This window comes from Hylobates moloch, unplaced genomic scaffold, assembly GCF_009828535.3.
Source record: "Hylobates moloch isolate HMO894 unplaced genomic scaffold, HMol_V3 SCAFFOLD_7, whole genome shotgun sequence".
NCBI lineage: Eukaryota > Metazoa > Chordata > Mammalia > Primates > Hylobatidae > Hylobates > Hylobates moloch.
The window spans coordinates 14,312,421-14,331,390 of record NW_026652282.1 but is presented as its reverse complement, the minus strand read 5'-3'; the positions used below and the strand labels follow the sequence as shown (position 1 = coordinate 14,331,390).

The following is an 18,970-nucleotide window of genomic DNA, read 5'->3' as shown; positions in this document are numbered from 1 at the left end:
AAAAAAAAAAAAAAACTGTAGTTGTGCCCCATAAATATCCACAATTATTATTTGTCTATTAAAAGTTTAAAAATGTAAAAAAAAGAAATATAAACATTGTCTTCTGTCTTTGAACCTTTCTCTTTCCCTAAATACAGTTCTCAGAGAAAAAAAGAAGTCAAAGTTAACTTGCTTAGTAAAGCAGCAAGCCACTTGCAGCATCCATGCTAGGCTACTCCATACTGTTTTTCATGCAAGGTCATAGGTATCTCACTAGGATATTTATCTCCTCTCCATTTGCAGCAAATACACTACCTTTCTCTAGCAGTGTCTCATTGGCACCTTCCAGAGACTCACTCCTTTCTTAGAGTATAGTGGGCCCTCTCCAGTTGAGCAATCTCCCCTTTTCATCCTTGAAAGCCTGCCCCACCCAATTTCTGAGGCACAGTAGGAAACATTGTCAGTTATTACCAAAGACCAGAGGCCCATGTGGATGGAAGGGGTGATTCTTCATCTCTTCCCTGCCTTACCAGTTCTAAGCACTCAGGATGCTTTCCTGGGAAGATTCTAAAATGATTTCTCAGATTATCACCTAGTTCGCCAAGGAATGCCTTGAGAGCCACATAGGTTTGGTTCTCTGTTTTTTTGTTTGTTTGTTTGTTTGTTTGTTTGTTGTTGTTGTTGTTGTTGTTGTGTGTGTGATCAGTTCTTACGCCTGATCTCACCAATGCTATTCCTTAGGAATCCTAGCTTGCATTATTTAGAAGGAGGAATTGTTTGCTGTTTTAGTCAACAGCTCTAAGTTCCACAGGAGGACTTTGGTTGCAATCCTCTTATCTTCCTGGCATGCACTGACACCTCACATTTATATGTTAAAGCCAAGTTTGTAAGAGAACGTGTTGAAAAGTGACTCTCAAGGTTAAATAACAATAGTTGAGAACTTGATCTGAGCTTCTAAATAAGCTTTGTGACTTTAGACAGTGACTTAATGCCTCTGAGTTTATATGTCCTTTTATGTAAAAGAGGCTAGTATCTCTCACAGTGTTTCCCAGAGTATCGAGGGTGGGATCGAATGAAGCACCAGTGAACAGCAAACCTTTAAAAACTAAGTCGTTATATTCCTCCCAGGCTGAAATGTTTCTATGAATTATCGTTTGGGGACTGTGCTCCTTAAGCCACTTGAAAAATCTACATGAGACTGCTAGTATCCAAGCCAATCTGGATGAATTTCCACACAAGATTTCCTAGGACACCATAGAAACATCTTTTAAAGCTCTAGACATAATGTTCTTCTTTCTTGTCCAATAGTTACACAAGTTTTTAAGGATGATGGCTCCTTTCCATCATCAAATCCATTTGTCTTGATTTAAGATGTGGAAGCTGCCCATCATAAACAGTTCCACCACACCTAGAATCTTTTAGTATTTTCCTCCGTGTTTATTCCTTACTTTGAAAACAAAATAATGTTCTTTTTCTGACCTGTAATTGACAAGATTGTGCTTTACCTCCTATGAATGACAAATGCTCTACAGAGTCATCTCTCCACTTGACAACCTTCCTGCTTCTCCATGATTTCTCAAACATAATTGGCAGGAAACACAATGTCCATTTCTCTCCCTCACCCAGGTATTCATCTATCAAACCTGCTGAATCTACAAGTTTGGGTTTTCCAAGCAGCTTTTAAAAAATTAATTCCATACCCTTCCTCTCCTTCATAACCCATTGCCACCATCCCCTCCAATGCCACCCCCTCTATGGTTTTACCACTTCTTAATTAGTTACAATGCTAGCACCTATAATGGCTTTCCTGTTGTTTCCATGAGAATTTATCGGTGACTTACTTTCTCCCAAGTTCTTTATGCTTCTCTGTACCCTGAAACCAGTCTGACAAATTGCTTGTTTTAGAGTCCCTTTGTATTTGTTCCTAGAGGTTTGATCTTGGCATTTATTATTATATGACTGGCACCTTGCCTTGAGGGCCATCATGCCAGATAATAGTACCAGAGTGGAAAAGCTCACAAGCTCCCATTCATATTCTCATTCTCTCCTTTCTCTCTCCTTCTCTCCTTCCTTCTTGCTCCCCCCCACCAACCTTTCTGTGTTTTTTCCCTACCTTATTTTCCTCCTTCCCTTCCTCCCTCCCCCACTCACCATTCACTGAATTAACTCTCTCCAAATTCCACCTCTCCATGAATAGAGCCTGACAATACCAGACAGCTGAGATCTACTGGAAAATACTAAAAATAATTGCCTTTTGTTATTAGAGTCAGACTTGGGGCTACTGTTCCCTCCTAGGAATTTGTACAGTTTCCTGCAGGGATTCAGAGGTCCATACCCTAGTGCTGTTTTTAGAATGCAAAGGGCTATTTCAATAAACATGCCACTAAATTGACGGCGTCGTCTTAAATTAACGTATATTGTTTCTTGTCCCATTTAGCTGTGGCTGAGGCTTTTCTGGAATTTGCCATTGGAATATTTTACACACTGATCTCTTCCTGCTGTCCTCCACACCCTGTCTGACATTCAAGTTCCTTTTGAGATGCCAAAGGGCCACAATCCCCAACTCACTCTCTCTCTCTGTCTCTTTCTCTCTCTCTCTCTCTTTCTCTCTCTCTCTCTCTCTGTCTCTGTCTCAGCTGCCTTGCCCCCTGGGGATGGCAGCATCATTTAACTTTTCCAGTGCAACTTTTTTATTCAAGGTCTTGGAAAACCTAACTCAAGAGTCATCCTCCTTAGAACTCTGGTATTGACAGGCTGCCTTTTTGTCCATATACCTTTACATTATTAAAATCAGAACTAAATTAGTGTCTTAGTACTAGCTGCCCAGCCCAGAAAATGATATGCCCCCTAGACTTCAAATATTACAGGCATTATTTATTGGGCTTGCTTTCCTATGTCTAAAACATAGGTTATCAGGCTTTAGGCTGTATTAGAACCACCTGAAGTTTCTTGATCAAAAGGCACATTCTTGGTCTGCATCTCCAGAGGTTTTGATTCTTAGTGTGGGGAGGGGCCCAAGAATGGACATTTAAAAAGGAGCCCCACTGATACAGAATGATCATCATAAAGGTTTATGCTAGGTAACAACTTCCCTGCATCAACTGGTGGTTTTGACTTTATCCAGCAAAGAACGGTACTAGAGTCATCAACCCATCCCGTTATTTAAATAATGTAACTGGCAAACTGTTATCTAATGGTTCTCATTTTACATAAAAGACATTAACATTGTTATTCATTTTCTGGGTGCATTTGCAATTTAAAAATAATTATGTGAATGATAATATATTGTATATTAATATATTAGTATATAATATATTAGTATATATTAGTATTGGTTCATGAGTTGTTAAGAAATGTACCATACTAATGTAAAATGTTAATAGGGTGGGAGGTATATGGGAGCTGTCTTTACTATCATCTCAATTTTTCTGTAAATCTAAATCTGTTGTAAAAAATAAAGTCTATTTTTCTTAAAACAGAAGAAAACAAAAAAAAAAATTCTGCCACCCACCAGAATGGTTATAAGTTAAAAGACAGAAAATTCCAAATGTTAGCAAAACTGGAACTCTTGCAGATTGCTGGTGGGATTGTGAATTGGTGCCCCCACTCTGGAAAACTGCTTGGCAGTGCCTGTGAAAGCAGAATATTTGTTTACCCTATGGCTTTGCGCTTCTGGGTATATGCCCAATGGAACTATATCCATGTGTTCACCAAAAGATGTGTATATAGCAGCATTCTCTGTAAAGTCCCAAACTGGATATTAGCAAAATGCCCATCAATAATGGAATTCATAAATCACTTGTGATATGTTCAGAAAATGAAATACTACACAGCAACAAAAAGAAAGAAATGTGAACTATACTCAACAACCAGGGCGATGCAGAGGGAAAGAAATCAGACACAAGAGAAAGTAGGCTGTATTATTCCACTTATATAAGTTCAAAAAACAGTTCAAACTAATCAATGAAGGAAAAATCAGTATACGGATTATCCTTGGGGTGGGGAGTGAAATGAAGGGGCTCTTCTGGGGCCAGTGATCTTCGGGGTTTTTTTGTGAGGAGAGTAGGTACTTAGGTGTGTTCAGTCTGTGAAAATTCAGGGAAGTGTACACTCAGGATTTGTGCATTTTTCTATATGTATGTTATACCATTTTATGAAAGCAATCCATGTTTTCTTTGGGGAAAGAACATAGAAAGGGTCAATATAGTGAATATAGACTCTAAACTAGATTGCCTTGGTTCAAATCCCAGGTTTACCACCTATAAGCTGCATGACCCTAGGGAAGCCATGAAGCCTTTTTCACCTGTATGCCCTTATCTGTGAAGTGAGGATAATGATAGTACCTTTGTTGTGGGTTGTTGTGACAATCTAATAAATTAATACTTGTACAACACTAGTGTAAGGCACAGAGTAGGCATCATATAAGTGTTTGTTAGATAAAAGTTTTCTTTGTGGGGGCACACTTAAAAATGTCTTTTGATGATCACTAACTACTTTAAAGGAGACTAAAGAAGAGTTAAGGAAATAAGAAAGGAGTTAAACTTATTTCCTAGGCAGCATTCCTGCTTATGAGGGAAAAATATTATCTTGGCGCCTGGCCAGTTAATTCTGTTCTTCTTGACTTGGAGTCTGGACTCCCAACAGGCTCTGGGCATTGGTCCAGAGGCTTGACAAAGAGCCACATCTGGGACTGCCAGGAACTGCCACAAAAGAGTCCGCCCAAGAAGGCCTGTTGGAATTGCTGGGGAGGGAGAGTGCCATCCAGTCAGGACCCATGCCAGGCCACAGCCCCCTGAATCTACCTGCTGGGTAGGGCAGGCCCTGAACCCTGGTCTTTCCTCTCGCTCCCAGTCAGAACCTTCCCTTCCATCACAGGTCTCCTCCAAAAAGAGCTGACTAAGACAGGGCTGCATTCATAGACAGGAAAAGAAAAGAAAGAGAAGAGAGAGAATCAAGCAGGAGTGTCCTACCCTCCCAGAAATGAGCCTGCGATCATTCTGGGCACCCTCTCTCGCTTGAGTTTGTTCTTCACTGAACATCCCTAGTGAATGAGGAGCCTGAGGAGTGTCTCCTTTTACAGGCAACCTCCACAGTCCACCACAATCAGGTACCCGCGGTGTGGCTCGACCCACTCTTCCTCTCCCTGTTACTTTCTGACACAGCTGGCTCTTCAATCAAAGCTGAGTTCTCTCTTATCTAATCCTTTGCTTTAGGAAGTTTAACTCACCCTCTAAAGCCTGTGCCTGGAAAAAAAATAAACCCAAATGAGAACAATTTTTATCTCCCATTATGAGTGGAAGTGAATCTCCTCTAGCTTGGCAACTCTCCAGGAATATCCCAGTAATTTTTAAGTCGTTTCTAGCCTGCTCTCTTCTTTTGCTCTTTCTCCAGCTCTCTTCCAAATGCTCACTGAGGAAGAATGTACCCTTTGTCCCTACCTCTGCCAGTTTTTTGTTTTTTCTTAAAAAAAAAAAAAAAAAAGAATAGCCGGGCACGGTGGCTCACGCTTGTAATCCCAGCACTTTGGGAGGCCGAGGCGGGCAGATCACGAGGTCAGGAGATCGAGACCATCCTGGCTAACAAGTGAAACCCCGTCTCTACTAAAAATACAAAAAAAAAAAAAAAATTAGCTGGGCATGGTAGCGGGCGCCTGTAGTCCCAGCTCCTCGGGAGGCTGAGGCAGGAGAATGGTGTGAACCAGGGAGGTGGAGCTTGCACTGAGCTGAGATCGCGCCATTGCACTCCAGCCTTGGCGACAGAGCAAGACTCCGTCTCAAAAAAAAAAAGAATAGTCTTAAGTTCCTGAAGCCATGTATGACACACTGGCTAGTTTTACACCAAAACATTTCCCTTTACACCTTGGGCACACAGGTGACTCTATTTCCCAGCCTCTGTTGCATGTTAGTGGGGCCCCGTGACAGTTCTGGCCAGAATATATGTGGGCCCATAAAACCTCCACGCTATCCTCCACACTTTCTCTTTGCCTCATCTGCAGTCTGGATGCAGTAGCTGAGGTGGACTTGAAGGCCTTAGGGCACAGGGAAGTCATAAAATGGAAGGAGCTTGGGAGTCTGAATGCCTGCGTGGAACACACGTCCTCATCCCTCACCTCCCCACTCCCATGCCTGGAATGTGACATGAACAAGAAATAAACTTTGTGTGAAGCCCCTGAGACTTGGAGTGGCTGGTACTGACTAATATACCAAGTTCCAGACTCTCAAACTTTCTACAAACTGGAACACCACATTCCTGTCTCCCAGCGGTTCCCTGTGCAGTCATCTTTGACCTCTCTGCATGGTAGGCCAAACCTGGAGCATGAACACCAAAATCCCACATCCTGGCCCTTAACCTTTGACCTTGGTTCATGTTTCAACTTTTAATTTGGTTTCCTGCCTGTTGATTAAAATGTATTTGTTGGAAGTGAATTGAAAGTCTCAGAAATGGTGCCAGTTATTCCCATAACTGAGTCTTCAAGCCATATGCTCTGTGTATCCATCTGGGCATGTCTGGGATATTTGAATTAGTCCCATTGGCTGCATTGTAGACAAGCAAGCAAAGAGATTGGAAGCTGCCAACTCCCTCTATGATAGACAGGTCCTCCCAAGCCATCCTTCCCATTCTAAGGAAGAACAATTACAAGCACATTACTAAGATCAAGCCATTCATCATCCAGACTTTGCCTCTGCTTTGACTTGCATCCATAGTGACAAGATACAGGCAGTTTTGTGGTAAACAGAGGCTGTCACAGACCTACAGACTGAAAAACTGAGTGAATTTGTTTGGCTTTGTGAGATTGGAAGCTACCAGATTTCAATAAATAGTGGTGAGTACAAAAAAATCTTCATCTTTTTTTTTTGGAGGGAGGGAGTAGGTAAGCAAATTATCTGTAATTTAACTCCAGCCCAGGGCTCTGAACATCCTTCAGTAAGTTCTTAGTTGGTGGGAAATTGGAACTCTTAGAGCCACATAAATTCACTTTTCCGCTATTAAAGAACCAATACAAGTAACTGTTTGACTCAAGTTAACATTCACTCCTTGGAATAAATGATAAGTAAATATTTACCCACTGGCATAGCTGTTGAGTAATTGCCCATTAAAGAAGTTAAATGTTAATCACTTATTTCTGGACTGAATAATTTCAACAAGATCCTATGACTAATCCATAAAGTCTAAAGGCAAGAAAAAAGCCCACATCCGTTTATTTCTTTCAGACTTGACCATACAGGAAAGGTCTACTCTTAGGAATGTCTCAAGTTAGAGTCATAACCAGTTTTCACTCCCTTAGCACTCAAAGCCAGCTAGCTAATTGCCTTTTCATTGTTCTGCACCCAAAGAAACCTTGACCCCAGGTTAAGCATTAACAAGATTTGAGAGGGAAGGGTTGGACAGGAGTTTAGAGAGAATACGAGGGACATCTAAACTAAGAGGAGAAATAAAACCTGGAGATAGAAGACAGAAGATGTCATGAGGTTGGCTGTCCTACATCAAAGGGAAGTGTGCACGATAAATGCCATTAAAGTCAAAACCCTAGGGCAGATGTCGCCACATTAAATTTCAACTGAGACAGAGAAGGACTTCAGCAGCAGATGGCTCCAAAGAATGGGTAGGGAAAGTGTCTATACCATCAGTCTCATGGAAAGGATCCTTGCTTGGTACCCACTCTTCTTCAGGATCAAAGAATGAGCTTGCAGGTGAGCTATCTGCACCCAACAAGGCAGCCTGCATCTGAATGAGAAGAGCCAAAATCTCTACAGAACTTCTACATATATTCCATGTCAGCAGGAACATATATAGCAGCTTGGTGGGTGTAGTGGCTGCTGTTGATATCCACCCAGATCCCCTTAACTGTGGTGGAATCCTCCTCCCCACCAGCTATGAGTGTTGGCTGCTAAAAGCAACTCACTTCTCTGGAGAATTGCCCTTGGCCAATGGGAATCATCTAGCTCAGAAGGTGATTCCTCCTCTCCCAGAGGCAGCCCATAGCTAATGACTGGCTGATAGCATGGTACAAAAGGCCAGTGCCCTACTTCAAGGTGGGATCAACTCTGTGGTGCAATTCCAGCTGCAGTGAGATTGCACTGTAGCTAGTCTTTAGCTAAGGCCACAAACTTGCTTAGAACTTTTCCCCAGTCACAGCCTGCTTCCCTTATGCCCCTTCTGAGAGCACGCTCTCAGTGAAGCGCGTGCACAAGAATCAATGTCTCAGTGTCTTCTCCTGTTCTGTTTGCTTCTTTTTCTGAACCTAAACAAAGACAATAGGACAGGCAAGACCTTCAGTCTCCCCCACTGCCTCCGAGTTGCCTTAGAATTTGTTGACAGAGATTGCATGGAAGGGTGGAATAGCCCCATCCCAGGGGTACCCCAGGCAGAACAGAGACAGAGTAACCCACCTTACTCCTTCCAACCAATGACTGAATTCCACTTGGAGGAGAAGCCTCAGCATGTAAGACTGCCAGGTACCTCTATCTTCCCTTTACTGATCCATGCCCTCCCTCACCTGCCACCCACCCTCTCACAGATATCCAAGCAAAGACTCCCTTTCTTCCACTGGACTTTCTTCTGCCTTTGAGTTAGTGACCCCCTTCCTCACTTCTACACTGGCATGTTTTTTGTTTTTGTTTTTGGTTTTGGTTTTGTTTTGCTTTTGCTACAGGGATGCTTACATTGCATGGTGTACCAGAAAGAGCATGGACTTATTATATAAAGTGGGTAAACATGGGCCAGTTATTCAACTTTTCTGAACATAGATTTCTTCATCTGTAAAGTGGTGTTAATAAGACCTATCTCACAGAGTTGTTGGGAAGATTAAACAATATAAAAACTAGATGTTCATTGTTATCCTACCTGGTACACAATAGGTACTCACTGGTAGACTATCTGGTATATAGTAGGTGCTTCTCCTTAGTGGAGACTTCAAGAAAGGACAAACAGGTATGAAAAAGAAACTGAAAAAGAAAATTCTACTCTTAGCACACACAGACACACAGGCATCCCGCTTCAGGTCAGTTTCCTCCATCCATCCATCCACCTACTCTCCCATCCATCTGTCCATCTACTCATCCATTCATCATAAAAACCCTCAAAACCTTAGTATCCCTTGTGAGCCATGTATTGTGGATACAGAAGTAAAATAGACATAGACATAGACATGTAAGAAGTTTACAGCTCATTGCTGACAATAGCTGCATACCTCTTCCTTTGGGAATCCAGGGGTACCTGGATGGAGGTAGAAACAGGAGATCAGGGGCTTGGTTCCACACTGATAAGTCATTTATTCTTGAAGTCCTTCCTGTGTGAAGGATTCTTTCATTCTCCTATCAAAACAACTAGGTATCCCTTGGGATTTGATGGGAAATCATCCCCATTAAGTTGCTGCAGCCTGAAAGAGACTCCCGAACTACCAAGTTCTAAGAAATTGAGACTTCTTGGCTGGTCTTCCCCATGTGCCCGAAGAGCTCCTGTTTTCCTGAAGACCAAAGGAATGGTGACTCCGAAATATGTTCCTTCCCAGTGGGCCCACTGGAATCCACTGGGATTCTTAATCTGCTTACTATATTAATAATAAAAGCAGGAATGTTTATCAAGGCCAAATAGAGTTCTAGGTGCTTGACATATATGTTAATTTCTCATGGTCGCAGCAACTCTGGGAGGTGAGTGTTGTATCCTCATTTTATAGCAGAGGGGACTGTTGAGGTCAGAGAGGTTAAATGACTTAAGGTTTACAAATGGAGTAAGAGTCATGACTTGAACTCATATCCTACTTCAAAGCCTGTGCTCACGTTAATTTTGTGCCATGATGTTTCAATAAGTATGCTCTTATATTACATGCTGCTGCTTTTCTCTGCCACTTACTTGTTGAATGCCCTTGGCCAAGCTTGTTTCCTTCTTCTTTAAAATTTTTTTTTTTTGGAAAAATGTTTAGGTTTTTATTATGGTGAATGATGAATTTTTAACATACCCCAAAGTAGACAGAACTTTACCATGAAATTCCACATACCCATCACACACATGTAACAACCATCTAGGTCCCATCCGCCCTGTCTATATCCCCTGCACTTCTTCCTTCCCAGCTTGGCAGTGTCAAAAATCAAACCCCATTGGTCTGCCTCCAAAACCCTCCACCAAGCTGGTCCTTGCTTTGTCTTAGCACTGGGCTTTATTATAACATTCTTAAGGTTCACTTAAAATTATCATTTCCTGGCACATTTCTCTTTTTTTAAAAAGTCATTGTCAAAATGAATAAATTTGATAGAACATTCAAATGGACTATAGAGAACATTTCAGGGCTTATCCTCAGATTTCCATTTGCCAGGCAAAGTTCTAAGATGCCATTATTAAACTACCTTGGTGATTGTTGAGACGATGTTAAAATGGGATAGAATTCAAAGCTCTTTTGCTCCAGCAAAAAGAAATATATAACCAAGTCGCTGGCTTGCCAATTGGGGAGTACAAGTTGTTCCTTTTCTTCCCCTTAATTACCTCTCAATGGAACATTCTAGAATACCCAGGGGGTAAGTTTCCACTAATCTTCAGGCCTCTTTAAAACCTAGGGCTGACACAAAAGCTAAATATAGAACAATATTCTATAAACAAAGTCCTGAGTCTAAGGACCCAAATGAGTCAGACATTGTTTTCAATCATGGCTTACAAAGAAAGTAGCCTGAATTGTGCTAATGGCTCCAACACCTCTGGATAGTATTATACTGAAGTACAAAAGACATAGAAGATCATCTCCAAGGAATGTATAATATGGTTGAGTGTATGGACTATGCCTAAATAAAATGACAGAAATAGACAGGTATACAGTGACTATTACAGTGACTGCACACTATTATACATGTGTATTTGCATGCACATGTACACACACACACACACACACACACACCAGTGGGCCACTCCATCTCAGATGCACAGTCGCAGTATGATGCAAATACACAGAAACACAAGACTATCCAGGAACCATGAGAGTCAGAAGCTTTAGTTTTGGTTTCAAGTTGGCCACCTCAGATAAAGGCAGCCAGAGGGAAATGAGGGAGCCTGCTGGACAAAATTCTCAAGATGGGAAATATATTCCATTCCCGGTTCAGCCAGTAATGAGTCATTTCTTTCAGCAAGCTCTGTCTCAGTCTTTTTGTTTCTAAGGCTCCTTCCATTCTATGATGCTATAATGACCCACTTGAAAAACAACCAACAAGGTCAATTTCACACAGTATGGATTTGTGGGGCAAGCAGTGTGATCCGGGGTCACACATTAGTTGGTGCACCTCGGGCAATTTATTACACAGTTTAAAACTAAGCAGTGTCAAGTGAGTTTGACCTGGGCACGAAGGCAGAAAGCATACCTATTCTATGTGAAATTTTAAGGGCAGGGTGGAGGATTCTGTCTTCATACCAAATACCATGGAAAGAATAGAGACAGATGTTTTCCTACCCATTATGGGGGCTTAAAATGTAATCTGCAAGTATGCATCGGCTTCTGATCTCAGCTAGTAGATCTTGGGTTTGGTTGTGAAAGTGCAAAAATTGCTGCGTTGACACCCTTTGGCCACCAGAGAGCTCCCTGCATCCAACCAGGGGTGCCTATTGGATCAGCAAGCACAAGTTTGCAAAATGCAGGGTGCCCTCCCTGCGACCTAGAGCACAGATTCTATTGCTATCTCTTACACCAGCAAAACCCACTCATTTTCTCCATCAACAGTAACTCTGGCCTTGTCCTTTTGCCTTTTACAATGTGGGACTTGATGTATTCAGGAGGCAGAGGATTAACATGGGTACCAGGTTCCACATAGGACAAATGATTCCCCAGCTGTGGGGTAAAAGAAGTCCTGGCCTTCAGATTTATGTGTTGCTTATGGCTACCAGAGCCAGTGACTACATGGAACACAGTACTCAAGAAAACTTCTCTTTATAGGTTTTATTTGGTGGCGATTTTCTTTTTCTATTCAAGTGGAAAAATACAAACTAGTATAAAGAAGAAAATGATGATAATCCATCATTCCACCATCTCAGAGAAAATTCTAAGATTTGGACGTAGTTCCTTTCATCTTCTTGGTTTTTCTTTGTGTGTGTGTGTTTGGGGGGGATGTGTGTGTATTCTTACATGGTTGGAGTCCATTCGTATTCTGACATTTTTGGTAATTATTCTAACCTGATATGATATTTTCTCTTAATTTTATAAGAGTTTTCCACATCATTACATGCACAATGCAAGACAGCTTGGAGAATTCAGAGGCACAGAAGAAAATAAAAAACCCTTGTTTTTTCAGTACCCAGAGATAATCATTTTCACATTTTGGCATTTTACTGCCAGTCATTTTTCCATTTATGGTGTTTGTTTTTATCAAACGGGGACTATACTATATATACTGTTTTATAGACTGCCCTTTTAAAATAATTTTATATACTGGGACTATACTATATATACTGTTTTATAGACTGCCTTTTTAAAATAATTTTATATAACAACCATTTCCTCCATATCATTAAATATCTTCCCAAAACATGATTTTTAATATCTGGGTAATACTAAAAACCATGAATGGAGCTTAATTCATTTAATAAATTGTCTGTTGTTCATCATCTGTGATGATTCCAATATTATTTATTCCAAATAGCACCAAGATGAACAACTTTATACCAATCGTATCCTATCATATCATCATAGATGGTCCACCTAGCATAAGCTTTTAGATTTTGAATTACCAGGTCAAAGGGTTTGAACACTTTCAAAAGACAGATTCCAGCTGCCACACAGTCCCCCAGAAATGTATCATTTCATATTCCCATTAGGAATATATGAGAATCTCTGTCTCATCACACCCTCACCCATGCTGGGGATCACCAATTTAAAAAATGTTTGCCCATTTGATACATACACACTTGCACACACACAGAGTTATTTCTCATTGAACATTTAAAACTTCATGTATTGCTCTCAAACAAGGACATGAATAGGCAATTCTCAAAAGAAGATCTACAAATGACCAACAAACATATGAAAAAAAATGCTCCACATCACTGATGATCAGGGAAATGCAAATCCAAACCACAATCCAATACCATCTTACTCCTGCAAGAATGGCCATAATCAAAACAATACAAAAAATAATAGACATTGGCATGGATGCAGTGAAAACAGAACACTTCTACACTGCTGGTGGGAATGTAAACTAGTACAACCACTATGGAAAACAGTGTGGAGATTCCTTAAAGAACTAAAAGTCGATCTACCATTTGATCCAGCAATCCCACTACTGGGTATGTACCCAGAAGAAAATAAGTCATACGAAAAAGATACTCACTCACGCATATTTATAGCAGCACAATTCGCAATTGCAAAAATATGGAACCAACCCAAATGACCATCAGTCAACGAGTGGATAAAGAAAATGTTACACACATACACACATACATACCATGGAATACTACTCAGCCATAAAAAGGAACAAAACGATGGCATTTGCAGCTACCTGGATGAGATTGGAGACTATTATTCTAAGTGATGTAACTCAGGAGTGGAAAACCAAACATCGTATGTTTTTACTTATAAGTGGGAGCTAAGCTATGAGGATGCAAAGGCATAAGAATGACACAATGGACTTTGGGGACTCAGGAGTAAAGGGTGGGAAGGTGGGAAGGGATAAAGGACTTCAAATTGGGTTCAGTATATACTGCTCAGGTGATGGGTGTACCAAAATCTCACAAATCACCACTAAAGAACTTACTTGTGTAACCAAATACCACCTGTTCCCCAAAAACCTATGGAAATAAAAAATTAAAAAATAAAAATAAAACTTCATGTATTTGTATTTCTTCTTTTGTGAATTATTGAGAACCTAGTAAGTATCTAACACTGTGCTATGTGTGGAAAAACAGTTATCACTAAATCTTCCAAGAAACCTGGAATACAGGTACTATCATCTCAATTTTGCAGGTGAGGAAACTGAGACTTAAAGATGTTGTGTCTTCTAAAGGTCACACAGCAAGGAAATGACAAAGTTTGGCTTCAAATGTAGATCCGTGATTCCCAATCTCATGCTTTGCCTACGATACCACATTGCCTCCCTGAGAAATTTTTGAAATGTATTTTTATAGAGGAGATAAGATTAAAGAACCCTGCTATATCTGTACAAGAAATGTTGAGACTGTTAATATCCATGTAACTTCTACTCTGAAGGTTTAAACAAAAAAGGGAGGAAAGAACAATGGAGACCATTTTATGTTTACAGAGTCCAACTGCCTCACTTTCACAGATGAAGATCCTGAAACCCTGACAAGTTAAATGACTTGCTAGATAGTGAGGTTTGACCAAAAAATGGGGAAAGAGGGCAAAATAATTCCCCCACAAGGAGCACAATAACTTGATAAGCTCTTTCACGCCTCTATGCTTTGCACATTTCTCTCTGTCATCCACCTGATGATTCAGCTAAGCTGTCAGGTCCTCTACAAAACCTCCCATTATTTTTTAAGGCAGAAGTAACTGTCTCTGTCTTCTGTATGCATCTGTACTACAGCACTTACTGTATTATGTAGCAGAGATGTCCAACTGGCCAACGAAATTTTTTAATCCCTTCCGTAGTCTTGAGCTGCTGATGGAAAGTAGCTGCAGAGCCAGACTGGATTTCCAGGCACCCTCTCCCCAACCCTGGCATCTAGGAGTGGCCATGTGACTTATTTTTGTGAATGCAATGTGAGAGCATAGATCTCCTACCATACTGCACCCCTCCCCAGCCGCTGACTTGCTTACTGCTTTTGAACTCTGTTATTTTGGAATATGATGCTTGGAACAAGGCAACCATGTTGCAATCACGAACGAGACAAGCCTAAGAACACAAAGCCAGCATGCTGAGAATGACAAAGCAAAAGAATGGGAAGAGACAACCCTAGAACCATCTACATTCAGGCATTATATTTTGTAAGACAATCTTTACTATTGGAGCCACCGTTACTATGGTATTCTGTCCTTGCAGCTAAAAGCCATCCCGCTGTAGTCTCTGATTACTCGCCTCTGTCTTTCATAAGATCATTAGCTTTCAGGACATCCTTCATATCTAATTCATCTTTGTATCCTTGTTCCCTAGGTCTATTATAGAGCCTTACAAGGCTTCGACAAACATTTGCTGAATCAAATCCACCAATGATATTCAATTTTGGTAAAAGATTATGCTATGACCAAATAATTCTTGATTTTCACTGGTCAATTTCTCTAAGAACCTATTTGCTTAAAACCACTCTTCCAGCTGTGGCTCCAGGAAGCTCTCTGCCATTCACACGGCCCGGTACAGAATTTGCTAGGCTAGGATTCATTTACTGCTTGTTAATTAGTCAAGTGCTGAGTGCACCACAGGACTCATTTTTACATTATTCGCACAATTGCGTAATTAGCATTTTAAAAGGTTTTCTAGGAGGCTGGCCCAAGTAAGTTTATCTTGAAAAATGTCACAAAAGGAAAAGAATAATTAACAAATCAGTTCCCAAGCAGATTTAGTGGACAACTGGCTCCAGCCCGAAAGGCACTGCATGGAGGACTGGCTTCTAGTTCATAGCCAAAGAACGTATCTTCAGTGGACTGAAACTGGAAGGGGTTCTCAACCCTGTTCCCAGAGCAGCAGACCTGGTGAGGAAGGGAAGGAACACTCTGTGCTTGGTGGTGTTACGTGGTTTTTAGACTACTCAGTTTGACAATTAACTGAGGGCGCCTGTTCAATTTATTCCAACTAATTGGACAGTTACCAGTTTGGTAGTTTGTTTTTGGAAGAAGCTTAAGAAGTGTATGAGAGAGATCTCATTTTTATTAAGTGAAAAAAATGTGTATTCTTTAATGTAGATGGCAGTTGCCTCATAAACTAATTAATCAATGGATTAACATATGTCAATGCATTTCTATCTTCTCCTAGAAACCCCAACTTACTAAATCAGCATTGTCCCAGGTATTGGGAAATTCAGTTTTTAGGCCCCTTCTCTTCTATAATTCATGAAAAACCTAGGTGACTATAGCAAGTCACTTTAGAAGTTAAGAGAAAATCGTGATACCATTTCCTGCCCTGTCAATCTCAGAGGGTTCAAAAAATAATAACAAGCCTGTGTAAAGCCTACAGCACAGCCGAGAAAGTTTTTTCAGGGCTGCTGTGCCATTTTGGCCACAGAGCAGGAGCATCCATGCTTCCCATGGTGCTTCAGCCAGCAGTCCTTTGCTTATGGCATCTCCACCCAGCTTCCCAAGACCTGGTGGATGGGCAGGGTTGATTAGAGGGCTGGGCTAAGGAAGTCATGGATTCTAGTCCTACCAGGGGTCAAGCAACGTTAGCAGCATTCTCAGATCTTTGACAAATCCTGTGTTTGCTCACAGAAGGTGGCCAAGGAGCATGTGGTTAAAAAGGAGAATCTGATCTCTTTATTAAAAAAGCAAGTGACATAGTGTCCTGTCCTTCTGTCAATCCCATGTGGGTTCCCAGCTACATTTTCTCTCAGGCATCTTATTATTATTAAATGCTCTTGTGGCGACTATAATTGTATGCTTTCCTTTGTACGTGTTTGAGCAGCTTTTATATGTGTGCTTTGGGTTTTCTTTGGATCTAAGTACCTTTAGGGCGGTGGCTTGTTTTCTGATATTCTTGTAGCCATTCTCAGTTGGCACATCCAGAGAAGAGAGTCTGCAGTATACAAAGGACAGACATGCCCACACTCACCCAACCCACAGCACCTCATCGTCACTGCTCTCAGACCACCAACATGTTCTTCAAGACAAGAACTTCCAGACCCATATTCTTAAATAGATAAGAGGGGGCACAGAGAGGTTAAGTAACTTGTCCCAGGCCCCAGAGCTGGTTGGTGGCAGAACCAAGACAAGGAGATGGGTGCTCTGACTCTACCACTGGACTTTTTGAATTAAATTGTGTGATAACAAATACACTCTTGGTTTTGAAAAGAGAAAAAAAAGCATCTCCAGTCTGGTCCCGCCTTTTGCCAGACGACTTCAAGGTTCTTCTCATTTCTTCTGCTTTCTATGTACAAACAACCCCAGAGACACACTCTTATTATTTTTTACAGTGAAATTGGCAAAATAAACAGTTCTTTCTTTCACTTCATAAAAAAACCCCTAAAACCTCAATTGATCTTCCATCAGCTCATCTAGAATGTGATTTTGGTTCTAAGTCAGTCTGAGTTATTATTATTATTATTATTATTAATTTTTGGCCATAAATCCCCCATGATATCCCTGGGATGTGGGGCCTCCTCTGGATGGTGGCATCTGTAGGAAGCCTGCAGGTGCGTCCAAGGGAAGGAATAGCCTTACCTGGCGGACCCCTCCTCAGAGCAAAAGGCCCGTTCCAGGTATTCTCCTCTCTTACTGAAGAGAGCAACCATGAAGAAAATCTAACCGCACTGGATTCCATTGGATCTTTAGAAAACCAAATAGAGGGCCCTGCTTCTTCACTCACATCGCCCCATCCTGGGTGAAAATGCTGCTGGCAAAACACTGCTCATTGATGTTTGCCATACCCCTAAAGGTGTGAATCTAAGAAACATGCACTCAGCACTGATATACAGAAAAAGCACATACTACTCACAACAATAGCTAATAGTAGTTTAGCCCAGAAAATGTCAGATATTGCACTAAATCCTCACAACCACCCTATGAAGTAAGTGCTAATATTGTCTCACTTTTACAGATGAGGAAACAGGCACAGAGAAGTTAGGTAACCAGTCCAAGGACACACAGCTAGAGCAATAATAAATAATGATTAACTTTAAGGAACAGTTTGGAGAGGGGCTACTTTCCACTTTTAGAAAATTGTAGTCCAGGCACGGTGGCTCATGCCTATAATCCCTGCACTTTGGGAGGCCCAGGCAGGAGGATCATTTGAGGCCAGGGGTTCAAGACCAGCCTGAGCAACATAACTAGACCCTGTCTCTATCCTCACAAAAATAAATAAAAATTGTATGCATTCTGTTTATCATTTTTTTAGCCGCAAGCAACTGCATTACTTCTGCAATTAAAAAGGATGTTGCAAGCTATAAAGTCAGCCTAATTCAGACGACATGAAAAAAAAGCTAAGTTCCTATATTGATGGCAATATTTTAAAAGAAAGTATAGCTCTCGTCTTTAAGTGTTGAAGCCAGGCCAACCAAGTACCACCCAGTAAGGTTTTCCAGGGAGACTATTTGTTTGTGAAGAGGTATTGAAAATAGGGGACCTCAAGTGACTGGGGATGCTTAAAATGCTTCATCTTCTGAGGCATTTTAAATATTCTCCCAGCTTTCCCAGCATTACTCATTTCCTAGTCCTTGGTGAATCAACATCCCAAATTCCACACTAGTGGCTCTGGTCTAACAAGGTTTGTTCATATCACAAGAACAGAGTAGCTGAATAAAATTCGTGAATTACTGCCAAATCCAATGTTTATCTTTGATGCCACCGCCTTTTGCAAAAACAGAACTTTGAGTGGCAGCTGCCACGAGACACTGCTGGTGAACAAACACAAATAGGAGGCCCACCAACGCAGCAGGCAAGAGGAAAAGGAGAAACAAGACACCCAGCTTCTCTGCCCAGAAAGCAGGAGCAGTAGCCACCCGAGTAGCTGGGGTGTGTGCCCCACCCTGCCCTCCCTCCCCAGGGAAGGGGTGGCCTCTCCTTTGTCCTCCCTCCTCAGAGCCTCTGAGGGGTGTGAAAGTCGAAACCCAGAGGAAGTTCAACAGTGTCAGGATGCAATTACCCAGGAAGGACAGACTTCTTTTGAGAGTCTCTAATTTTCAAATCAGAGAATCTAGAAAACTCGGCAGCTCAAACTCTCCTCACTGCCCATCATACCCCCATAAGGAAAGCTTCTTGTCTTCTTACAGAGACACAGGACTGCCTGTCTCAGCAAACAAATTATCCACTTCGATCAGGGCTTCCTCTATGCCAACTCCCAACCCTCTCAGAAAACAGAGCAGGAAAAAGAGAGAGACAGAGAGAGAGGAAGAAGAATCAGGGACATCTGCTGGTTGC

At 41.3% G+C, this 18,970-nt stretch overlaps 1 protein-coding gene and 1 long non-coding RNA gene across 3 annotated transcripts in view; both read right to left on the bottom strand.

Moving 5' to 3' along the window:
- Positions 1-18,970, bottom strand: part of NHS (NHS actin remodeling regulator) — a 366,882-nt gene that overhangs the window by 133,756 nt on the left and 214,156 nt on the right. The window lies entirely within an intron of this gene.
- The window catches only part of LOC116811547 (uncharacterized), a 59,163-nt gene continuing 55,945 nt past the window's right edge, over positions 15,753-18,970 (bottom strand). Inside the window, exon 2 of the long non-coding RNA XR_004370485.1 lies at positions 15,753-16,982. This is a non-coding gene — a long non-coding RNA (uncharacterized LOC116811547). The remainder of the gene's footprint in view (positions 16,983-18,970) is intronic.